This window comes from Pongo pygmaeus, chromosome 10 (assembly GCF_028885625.2).
Source record: "Pongo pygmaeus isolate AG05252 chromosome 10, NHGRI_mPonPyg2-v2.0_pri, whole genome shotgun sequence".
In the NCBI taxonomy this organism is placed as follows: Eukaryota; Metazoa; Chordata; class Mammalia; order Primates; family Hominidae; genus Pongo; species Pongo pygmaeus.
Genome location: NC_072383.2, coordinates 51,406,019 through 51,417,733, shown reverse-complemented (window position 1 = coordinate 51,417,733; position 11,715 = coordinate 51,406,019). Strand labels below are relative to the sequence as shown.

General features: G+C 52.6%; 1 long non-coding RNA gene across 1 annotated transcript; it reads left to right on the top strand.

Moving 5' to 3' along the window:
- Positions 1-269: 269 nt before the first annotated feature.
- Positions 270-10,916, top strand: LOC129009338 (uncharacterized). Its single transcript, XR_008492752.2, has 4 exons — positions 270-490; positions 1,383-1,497; positions 6,286-6,928; positions 10,405-10,916. It is a non-coding gene; the product is annotated as an uncharacterized LOC129009338 (long non-coding RNA).
- The last annotated feature ends 799 nt before the right edge of the window (positions 10,917-11,715 follow it).

Here is an 11,715-nt window from a genome sequence, read left to right as displayed (position 1 = left end):
AAGCAGCCGGCCAAGCCAAGAAGACCGGAAGGCAATCGATCAGAGTCGCCCTGGCAACCGGGCTGAGCCCGAGACAGACAGCACGTCGATAATGAAATCATCGTTAAATGACTTCAAGCCCTAATTAATAATCCAGGCCAACCGAGGCCATGCCTGACTGGGGTCAGGGGAGGGGATGTCATTGTTGGGGAGCGCTGGAAGCTTCTGGACAATTAATCAATTAATCTACTCACTCAATAATTGGCTCCTTTGTCCTCTGCCATGCCCCCTCCCCCACCTCATCCACCTCTGACTGTGGATAGGGGAAGAAGAGATGTGGGGCTAATAGTTTCCAAGGGTCACAGTTCCTCCCTCTCCCCTCCTTTTTTTCCACACAACTGTTTCCTGAGCCAGCTCCCAAAAGCTTCCCTAAGTCAGGACTTGCCTGCACTCTTCCACAGGACCTACCAAAGAGTGAACATTTCAGGGCCCGGAGTCCCCTGCTATCCAGGTACCTCCCCAGATCCCCTGCTCCCTACCCCACTTCCTCCCATCTAATCCCCCCTCCCCAGTACACACACACACACACACACACACACACACACATCACTGACCCACAGCCCATTCTGACTCTGACTGAGGAAAGAGCACTAAACAGTGAATCATGAGAGTTACCTAAACCCTAGCCACACCAGCTCACCACTTACATACATAACCTTGGGCAGGTTACCTGCCCTCTCCAAGGCGTCCATTTCCTCATCTGAAACCTGAAGGAGGCCAAGCGCAGTGGCTCACGTCTGTGATCCCAGCACTTTGGGAGGCCGAGGCAGGAGGATCGCCTGAGCCCAGGAGTTCAAGACCTAGCCTGGGCAACATAGCAAGACCCCCATCTCTATTTAAAATAAAATAAAACCTCAAGGGATCCAACTGATTTCCAAGGTTCCTTCCTGTAGTATCATCTATTATTACAATAATCAGACCTGGATCATTTCCCACTCCTCTCTACTCCGTTCCCTTACTTTGGGGAGGTAAGAGGGAGATTGTAAGGAGTTCCAGGTCCTCATTTATCAGGTGCTTCATCCCCAAAGAACTCACCTCGAGAGCCAGAAAAGGGGATGGTAGAAGAGTACATGGAGGGAAGGCGCCCCCAGCCCATCCCCCACCTGGCCCGTCCTTCTGGCCTTTGCCACCCACCTTGCTTATTGCTCTCCACAACCCCCAGCAGGAAATGAAAAGGGTACAGGAAATTGCACTCTAAATCCCCTAGCTCCTGGCTCCCTCCACCAAGCCAGGGAGCTGGGGGCAGGCTAACTTCACAGACCAGGCTTTCTCTGTTTGTAATTAGTAAGACACTTAGGAGGAGAAGGGGGTCCCTGCAAAAAGAGCCCCTCTCTCCAAAACAGCTAATCAGGTTATCCAAAAAAGTGGTGCTGGGGAAAGCATATGGATTTGCAGAGAAGGAAGAACCAGAGGATCTTGGGCAAGATAAAGACAGCTGGTGAGACATGGACTGGATAGGTAGGTGGTAGCCTCCTTTCTGGGAGAGGTGATTTATAGCGCCACCTGAGGCCAGGAGAAATGGTGTGCAGCCAAACGCTGGGATGGGCAAAGAGTGTAGAGAGGGGACATTCCAGAGACGCCCTGCAGAGAGGACCAGGGAGCAAAACCCACCAGGTCCATCCCACCCCTGTGGACACTTAAGAGGTTAATAAAGTTCAGAATGTTCAGGGCTTACGTGTAATTAAAGCCAGGAGCTGGGTCATTCCATTTCTTCGAGTTCCATCTTTTACTTTCCCCTCCCCGACATACACACATCTTTTACAAAAGACATTGAACCAGATCCTGGACTTTAGATAATACCTCCACTAAAGAGGTGGGCTTACTGTCAGCAAAAGAAATGTAGAATAGACTTTAGAAAGGATTTCCTTTGAGTTAGGGTTGGTAAATGCTAGGGCAAATGAAATGATATAGAATCTCCAACAACACATTTCCTACCACACACACACACACACACACACACACACGCACACCCCAAACAGGAAAAGGAAAGCCGTCTCTCAATTGCTATTCTTTTTCTGGGGGATTGGCCTCCAGGTGATGTGTCCCACATCATGGGACAAAACAGCCTCTCTAAACATTAGGAAAATAACTCCCGTCCCACCCTTCACTCCAGGAGGAAGATGATTGTTTCCCTCCCCAGATCTTGGCAAATGCCCTGCTCAAGGATCACATAGCATGTGGTTAAGAGCCCTGCATGCAGCTTGGTGGCTTCCCCCCAAGCCCTCCCTCTCCTGTTTTATCTTAACCTCTCTGCACCTCGTGTCCTTTCTTTGGACGCACCCTATGAACCCAGTCCTGGAGAGAGGGAAGGAGTGCAAAGGCAGGAGAGGACAGGGTCTTGCTCTCTGGGATGTGAGAAGGAAGACACAAAAGACAAGAAACCGAAGCAGAGAAAAAAAATTCAGCATATACATCAGTAGAGTGTAAACAGATCCTTTTAGTGCTGAAACATGCATAGGAGAGTGAAAACAGAGATTTAAAGTATGAAGCAAGATCAGAGGGAAGTAAATGCCAGGTTGAGAGGCTGGAGAGAGTGCAAAGGGGTTGGGAGGAGGAAGACTGATGTCCCTAGCAGGTATGAAGAGAATAAGCTGGGATGATATCAAAGAGGAGGATGATTTTTAAAGCCTAATAAACTTAGATTCAACTGTACACAGTTCTTTTTGCATAAATCTCATTTTACTCTCAGTAACAAGCCACGGGAGCAAGTATTAGTGTTGTCATTTTATAGATAATAAAGACACAGAGAGGTTAAGTAACTTGCCTCAGGTCACGGAACTGGTAAGTAGCCAGGAATCAAGTTGCTGCATTCTGATGCCAACTCTTGCCGGTTCTGTCCTGGGAAGCAGCCAATTTTAGAGCCTGATTGCACAGGGAGAGATTAACCCCCATCTCCCCTACCCAGGGCAAAAGACCTGCTTCCTCATGCCCTTTTCAGCCTGTTCTGCCTGGGAGATCTCGATCAAGTTGGTTAACTTGTGTAGCCTCATCTGTGAAATGGGGAAGTAATATCGAACCCTTTGAAGGTGAAAGCCTAGACTAGATAATTTATTGAAGATTTTTTAGCTTTAAAATGAATAATTCAATCCATGAAAGGAATGAGTAAAGGAGATAGCCAGGAAAGAGGTCTCGAGCCTTCCATCTTCCCATTACCCATCCCCATCCCCACCTCTATCTCCTCCCTCTTTCTGTTTGGGGACCTCTCCCCACATTTCATAGCCTGAGCAGCTGTCTCCACCTAGCCATGGTTCACTAGCCCATGAAATCCAGACTCATTCATCTTCACGCCCCACGAGGACATATCAGGGCCCAGGAAGTCAGCCTGGCTTCCTAGCATCTTGCCTACCCAGCCCAGGGTCACGGTAGAGCTACAACAGCAGGACATTTTATGTTGCTGTCCTATACCTCTACCACCACTGCTACCCTATCCCAGGTGTCTTCAAGAACATCTCAGCCCAGGCTCTCTGCTGCAGCCCAGCAAACCTGCCCTCCCAAGCCCTGCATCCTCCCCACCTCGGTCTCCTCAGTACACATTCCCCAACACACACACACACACACGTACACACACACACACCCCTATGCATTCCTTCCCTATCTGCCTCCAAGGTTCACATTAGCCATCCCTTACCCCAAGATAATGCACTTCACTGAGAGTTCTAATTTGCTAGTTCTCTTCTTTCAGTTTTGCTGCTCCCTGCTAACTAAATGAATACCATTCTCCCTACCCTCTAGGGACCCTCCTAGACTTCCTTCAAATCTTCCTCCATCCTTTCCTATTTGGTCATTCCCAGTCTCCCCAGTGCTAGAGTCACAGGACTTGTTCCAGCTGCTCCTGACCAACTCAACTGATAAGCCTTTGTTGAGGGCGTGCCCAGAGCTCCATGCCTCTTGGTTGGTCTTGATGACCAGCCTCATCTTACCATGAGCCTAGGAGTTCCGGCAGGGCAGGATTTGTGCTCCTCCCTCTGGATCTCCTCTCAGCGCCCAACACAATGGGCAGCACACACAGGGGAAGGTGTGCGACTCGCTGATTCTGCTTCTTAGGAGTCAGGAGGGAACTAGGGAAAGAAACTCAAGCAGAGACAGAATTCCAGGCCCACACTTTGCAATTTTCCTTTAAAAATCTCAAAGGACGCGTGTGTGTGTGTGTCAGATGTATAGATGGGAGAGAAGTATGATGGTATGAGGTTCTAGGAGTCTGGTTCCTGCCTTGATGCAGGAGTCTTGGGGGAGCTGGACTCCTAGATCCACTGCAGCCCCCAAGAGGACACAGTCCCATGACTCTGCAGCCCTAAAAGGGCAGCCATACTGCTGAGGCACGACTAATGCGGGTTGACGTGTCCCTTAGGTTTTAATTTGCTCAGTCCAGTGTGCCAGTCCACATGGTTTCCTTTGTTCTGCAGTTCAGTCCGATCCCGGTCCTCCCTTCTTGTACACACTCAACAGCACTTCTTGCAATCAGAGCCTAGTGCATTTGTTAGGCTGAACCATTTGCAATTTCTGATATTCAATTTTTGGGGGCCTATAAACTCTGTGACTTTGGTTTTTCTCTCCTCAAAACACTTCAAGAAAACTCCAGGCTAGGGAGAGGAGCAGATTGAGGAAAGGCAGAAGGGAAGAGCTAATAGACTAAGTCCCATGTGCCAAGCATGTTACATTCGTTATCACAGCGCTAATTCCCACAACATGAAGCACCAAAAATTATTTCCTACATTTTACAGCTGAGCAAGCCCAGGTTAAGACTCACATGGTGAGGCCCAGGGCTGGGATTCAAACTTAGCCACAGACCCACCGCCACCTAGAACCAGGGAAGTCCTGGCAGAGCCGGAGGGCCAGCAAGCAGTGTCTGCAGCTTCGCAAAAAAGGGAGAGAAGAAAACGAGCCAAATTCGACTTCGCTGGTTGGATCGGTCCAGAAGAGCCCCAATTAGTAGGGTGCGGGAGCAATGCCCAACCTGAAACCCGAGGGTAGACGGCCCAAACGAAGAACCCAGGCAGAAAGAGAGAGGGTGGGGAGAGGCCTGGAAGGCGGCGGCGGCAGCGGGCAGAGAGGGGAAGCGGAGGGGACCTTGGAGGGGAGCCCAAGGGGGTGTAGGCAGCACCGGTGGGCAGCGAGGAGCCCGGCTGCAGAGTCTACCACGCTCGGCATCCGGGGCGGGCGGTGCGGGGCGGAGAAAGTCCAGGAGAAAGTCTGACAACCACGGGGAAAGGGGGAGGGAGAGACCCTGTGGAAGAGAGACGGAGACTGCGGCAAAAAGAGGAAAGGAGGGTTACGGGCACCGAGGGGGAGCTGGAGTCAGCCGCAAGGAGAGAGGGAGCGGGGGAGGAAAAGAGGCGGGAGAGAGACCCTAAAAAGCAAGCTAGACGCTCCAGCCGGTCGCTCTGGTGTGGGGAGGGAGCGTCATCTCAAGGACACTGAAAAAGGCAGGTGGATGGTGCAGAAATGCGGACGCCGCGGCCCCGGGCGGGCGGGCACCGGCCCGCTGCCCTCGCCCCGGGACGCCCCCGCTCTGCACCCTGCACGCCCGAATCGCACCCCCACCCCCGACCCCACTCCCGGCCCAGCCAGTGCTCGGCGCTGGCATGAAATTGGCTGCAGCGGTAATGAGTCCGCGCCGCGCGGAGGAGGCTGAGGGCCCGCCAGGGAGCCCTGCGCGCCTCGTTTAGCTTGTTTATTGTTCAGGCCTAATTAAAACGTTCCACCGCGCTGCGTTTACATCCGCCCCCCGCTAATGAATTCTCGGCCGCCGGGCGATTTCGGAAACTGCCGCGGGCCGGAAGGGGGGTGGGAGGCGACGGGGCTGGGGAAAGAGTGAAGGAGAGGACACCCACGCACACCCCTTTCCACGGCCAAAGGAGCCATTAGGTATCTGGCCATTGGCTCCGAGGTCCGAGTGAGCGCCCCGAGCCCCAGCGCCCCCAACCCCTGCAGGCGTTGGGAGGTGCGGAAGGCCGGGCCGCAGGGCTCAGAAGAGGGGAGGCGGAAGGGAGGCCAGGAGCGAGTGTGTGTGTGTCCTGTGCGTGCGGAGGCCTGTGGGCCGGGAGGGTATTGCGCGTGGGCACACCTGCTCCGTGAAGCGTGTCCGCGGAGCAGCCTGTGTGCGCAGGAGTGAGTGTGTGCGTGTGTGTGTGTGTGTGTGTGTGTGTGTGTGTGTGAGTGTCCGTCCCTTTGGCTGTTCATGTGCCTTTCTCCTCCGCAGGGGGAGTCTGCGCTGGGCTTACAATGTTCTTGTTTCTCCCGCCGTAGCTGTTTGCCGTTTCGCTGTTTGCCTCCTTGTCACGACCTCAGCGAGGGCAGATGGAGCCAGTGGAGGGAGAGAGACAGACGGCAATGCTTGGGTAGCCAGGGCTCCCTGCCGGCCCCACTCCTCCTGCAGACACGAGCACACACACACACGCGCGCGCAAAACACACACGCTGCCCTTCGCCACACGTAGCCAAGTAAAATACACAGAAAGCAACTGAGATACCATTCGCACATGACCACATGGAAACACACAAATGAACAAACGCATTCAGGCATAGCCACATGCCAGTCACACAGATGGATAGACAAGAGCCTGGGGTACAAAGCCACATGGCACAAAGCCATCTGGATGTATATGCCCCTACACACGCACACAGAAAAAAATATGCAAACTTAAGTACACACCTATCCAGACAAGTGTGAGTGCACGCACACACACTCACTCTACCTGACACGTCAGTGCATCCCCATTGGGCCCCAGTTTCTCTCAGCAAATTCAGATCACCCAGCCTGACTTCAAAACCTGCCCCCTTCCATTCCCCTTCATGATGGTTCCTGAATCCAGCTCGTTGCTCCAGGCTAGCAAAGCTGTCCCCAGCCTCATTTATGGTTTGCTCACCTGCCTCAGCACCATCAGCCAGAGGTACTCCTGCTCTTCTCCTAATCTATTTCATGCCCTGTTGGGTTTCTCTTTGCACACCTCTCTAACTCCCCCACTCCTAGCAGCCTTCCCTGATGAACTAACTGGCTGGGATTCTGAATTTGCCCTAGTCATTTGCACTTGTTGATCTTTGCTGTGGTGAATGTCCACGGGGTAACTTTGCAGCTATAAACATAATGTTGGCAGGAAGGATGACTGTAAGATGCCCAAGGCTAGCACCACTGTGCCCAAGATCATCAGATGCCAGGCCTCATCCCTCCAGTGCCAGGTTGTGAATGCTCCTGGGAGCATTACTGCCCAGTTTTAACAAACAGACAGAAAAATGAAACTGGCCCTCAAGCAGCCACTGGAAGATCTCCTTCTGTCATATCTTGCAAGGTTCCCCTTCAGGATGGCCTTTCAGAGCCACTTTGGAGGAGGGCACACCCTTCTCTATGTCTTCCCATTTTCACCTTCTTTTTAACTGGAAATACTACTCCCCAGCTGGGTCCTCACCTGATTCTCCAGCCTTGATTCCTAACACTTAGGCTGTTTTCAAAAATTAGATCTACCCCTAAAGGATACAAATTTGCCACTGGTGCAGATGCTCAGAGCTATACTGCAGGCTCTAAAGGTGATCCCCAAAGAGAAATTGCCAGGAATGACCCAGGCACCTGCAGCAGCAGCTGAAACCTTCTATGTTAAAGGAGATAGCAGGCATTGGAATAGGTTCTTTGTACTTAAAGAAAATGACAAGGTCACCCTAAAAAAAAAAAAAAAAAGGAAAGAGAAAAACTCATTGATTGCCTCCCCAGTTCACTGCAGGGTTGTTTCATCAGGTAAACATGATGCTGGGTTGATTCCAGCCCAGCATGTCCAGGTAGATAGGTGCCCTGCCTGCTTTCCCTCCCCCATTTCCCCTTAGTCTGCCTCCCTCTCAACAGCCCCCTCTCTCTCCGTGCCCCTCTCGCCCTCCTGCAGTTAGAGGTACCCTCTGCTCCCTGTCTTTTATACACACACACACACACACACACACACACACTCTTCTTGCCTCCATCATATTTCTTTCTCCACCTCTGTCTTTCTCTGACTGTCCTCTGCCAATTTCTCTACTCCCTTTTTCAATATCAGTTTCTCTCCCTCTGATCTCTGCTGGGGCTCTGCCATTCTTTTTCTTTCTCAAACTTCTATCTTTCTTCTGTTCTCTCCCTCACACCCCACCATAACTGCCCCAAGTGATCCATGCAGAGGGAGGGTGTGTGGCTGTCTGGTTCAGCACCAGACAACTCTGGCATTTTGAAGAGCTTGGAATTGCCAGGTTCCTGCTCACACACACACAACACACACACGCACACATACACACTCACACATATGGGCCTCCCCGCCCACCTGAGTCCCAGGCCCTGGAAGGCCAGCAGAGCCCTCAACCCAGAATCCCCATCTCACCCCCTGCACCCTCTACCTGACCCTTCTTACGGCCTCCCCACCATCGCTCTCATTTCCTTTCTCCTTGGAAACCCATCTTCTCCCTCCCCTTCTCTGCTTCTCTCAGTCTACTGATACATTCTGGTATATTATCGGCCCTGGCCCTGGCCCTGGTCCTGGCCCTGGGTCAGTGTGCCTTTGGCTCAGGGTACATGGCTTTCAGTTTCTCCCTGGGCCTGGGACCTTCTCGTGCCTCTGTGTCCGTGGCTGCTCTGCTATGGCTGGTTTCTGGGTGGCTCTGTCCTTGTGTGAGTCTTCGATCTTTCTGTCTGCTCTCTGGATGATCCTCTGTCTTGGCTCTGTCCTGTCTCTAGGTCTGTCTCTCCTCTGTCTTTCCCTTTCCACTCGGCAGTGTCTCTGTTCCCTCTGTCCGTCTCTCTTCATCTCCAGAGTGCTGGGACCCACTCTGCCTTATGGGTCCCATTCTGTCCATCTTGGCTTGAATTTACTGGGTCTTTCTGTCCCTGTCTGTGTGTCCGTCGTCTCCCCCCTTCTCTGCCTCTTTTCCTGCCCCGCAGTGTTGGGGATGGAGTTGGGGGGGGGCGCTGGCGCGGAGGGCTTGGAGAGGGAAGGGGGCGGGTGGCCCTTTGTGTGGAAGATTGACGGCCCGCGGCGCAGCCTCCGCAGCGCTGATTAGGATGCAGCGCGGTCTCCGACTGCAGCATTCTCCTCCTCATCGAACATTCTCCACACTCCAAATGGAGATCCCCTCCCTGTCTGCTCCCCTGGCCTCTCGGGATAGTATGGCTTACCCCTGCCCCCAACCCAGTTCCTCCACTGGGAGCCACTGGAAATTCTGGGAGGGCACCCAAGGGCCCCCTCTCCCACCCAGATATCTACATGTCTTGTACATTCTAAGAGAAAAGGAATGAGGAGAGGTGGGAAGCCGACTGGAGGAGCTTTACTGGAAGGGGGTGTGGGAAGGTCACAAACTGCTTGGGAGAGTTGTCTCCGCATCCCCAGCCCGGCAGCACCTTGCACCCCTCAGACACACATGGAGCAACAAGTGCAGGGAGATGTGGCAGGTCTCAAAACACAGGAAGGGGAGCAGGAAATAGGTGGCATACCTCTTTTATCCCCTCAAAGCACCTGTAGACCTACCCTGTACATAGTAAGTCCACAGTAAAATGGTCAGCTCCTATTTTATCAGTTCTCCCCAAATCAGTGCCTAAATCAGTGGAACTCAATTCCTTTTACTATGCCTCCTGACCCACCACCCCCAGTAACTCAGTATCTGGCCCCTGAACAATATCCCCAGCCACACCTTCCAAGCACCCCAGTAATCATCAAATCCCAGCTCCAAATCCCAGTCATTCCAACCACGACTCCTCCAGCATCTGCCTTGTGTCCCTGCCCCTTCGTCTTCCTCTTCCTCTCCCTCCCTTGCCTACCCCCCCGCAGCTTGGCCCACTGGGTTTCTCCCCCAAAGACAGGCAATCACTAATGAGCATTGAGTGCAGGGAGGGGAGGGCCAAGGGCAGCCTGGTGGGTGGGAGGGGATTCCAGAGCTAGCAAATAATGAGCCCTGTCAGCATCTGTCAAATATGCCGTCTCCCTCCATCATCCCTGCCTCCTGCCTCCTGGCTCCTGCCAATCCATCTCCCTGCCGACACTGACGGACTGCGCTCAGGTGCAACTGCCAAGAAGCCCAGACGCACAATGCCTGGTCTGCTCCAGATCCATTTTCCCCAGGAATGTCACCAGACCCTGATTTTAAAACTCTGAGCAACCCTAGGAATACAGGGTTGCAGGATGAAACCCAAAGAGGAAGAAGAGAAATTGCCCTCTGTTCAATCTCAGCCCCTTGTCTCCACTATCCACTTTCCAAAACCAGAACTTAAAACTTCAGGCAAAGGTATAGAGTGTTAAATCTCCGGAAGACCTTGCCAGCTTTGAAGAGGTTGTGAATGCCTCCAAAACTAGGGAAACTGTTGGGGGAAAGCTGCGGCTAGAAACCCAAGATCGCTTCTTGTAATATACGCAATTTCCACCAGGGGGCGAGGAACGCGGCTCTGCGGAGGAGCGGAATCTTCTCAGCAGCAACCTGCGAAGGGCTCAGCGGCCACAGGAGGGCAGCAGAGAACAGCGCTCCCTACAGATCCAGACATCGGCCCTGGATGCTGTCTGGAATCCAGGCAAGGCCAGGCTGGGCTGCCCCAGGCTGGGAACGTCTTTAGCTCGAGCAAGAACCCATGAATTTCTGAATTCAGGAATCCTTGCATCCCTTCTCAAGCTCTCTAGTACCTGAAATGCCATCGCCCTCCTCAGCCTCCCTTCCATTTCTCGTTCTCCTAGCACTGGGGCTGCTGGCACAGAAGGACCCTGTGGCTTTTCCCTCATGGTATAGCAGATGACACCCACGCTCCTCCGTGACATTCCCTAGGGTCCCAGCTGATAACTGGAGCCAGAACTAGAACCCACGACTTCTTGGTTCTCAGCGCAGGGGTCTTCCCATTGTGTCAGCTGCAGCTCCTGAAATAAAACCATACCCTACAGGCCACAACCAGACAGCATATCAAATCCCTGGCTTAAACAATCAATGCCAAAGCTACTGTGTTCCATATGTTTACATATGGAACTGGTGCATACAAGACTGTTAACCCAGGACACAGATGTGTGCTGTAGCTACCTGGCTGTGCACCCCTCATCCTCAGGTACATGGCCCTCTGTCCCTTCTCTTCCTACTTTCTGAACTGCAAAAGAAGCTTCTCTTCATTTATAATTTGGGCTTTTCACTGGAGTTCCAGAAACTCCTCAAAGCTGTAGACACAGAAGCCTTTCCCAGTTCTAACGTTGGTCTATCTTACCACAGCCCTTTACACCTGGAGGAGAGGGCCTGCACGTGATCTTCAGCTCTCTCTTCCCAGGCATCCCCTCACCTGGTCCCATCACTGCTTCTTGCCTCTCCCGTCCCTCTGCTGACCAACCCATGCCTCCTCCAGATTCTTCTTGCTGCCACTGGTTCTCCTTTTATCTCAAAAGCTGAGCCACCCAGGGAGGTAGGCATAGAAAAGAGAAAGGAAGAAAGGTAGGAGGGCTTAGGAAGAAAATCTGTCTACAAGCCCGAAGAGGACTCTGTCCCTGCCCCCTTTACTCTCAGCTGGTAAGTTCTACTTAGAGTCTGACCTCAGTCCTCTGGCTAGTCCTCACTTTATCTACTCTCCTTGAAGCTAAAGAGCTAGAGAAGCTGAGAGTAAATGAGGAGAAATGGATCCAATTGTGTCGGGGGTATATGTGCAAGCTTGTGCACTGATGGCCTGAGTGTATGTATACACTTGCATCACACACCACCCCTTCCCCATTGC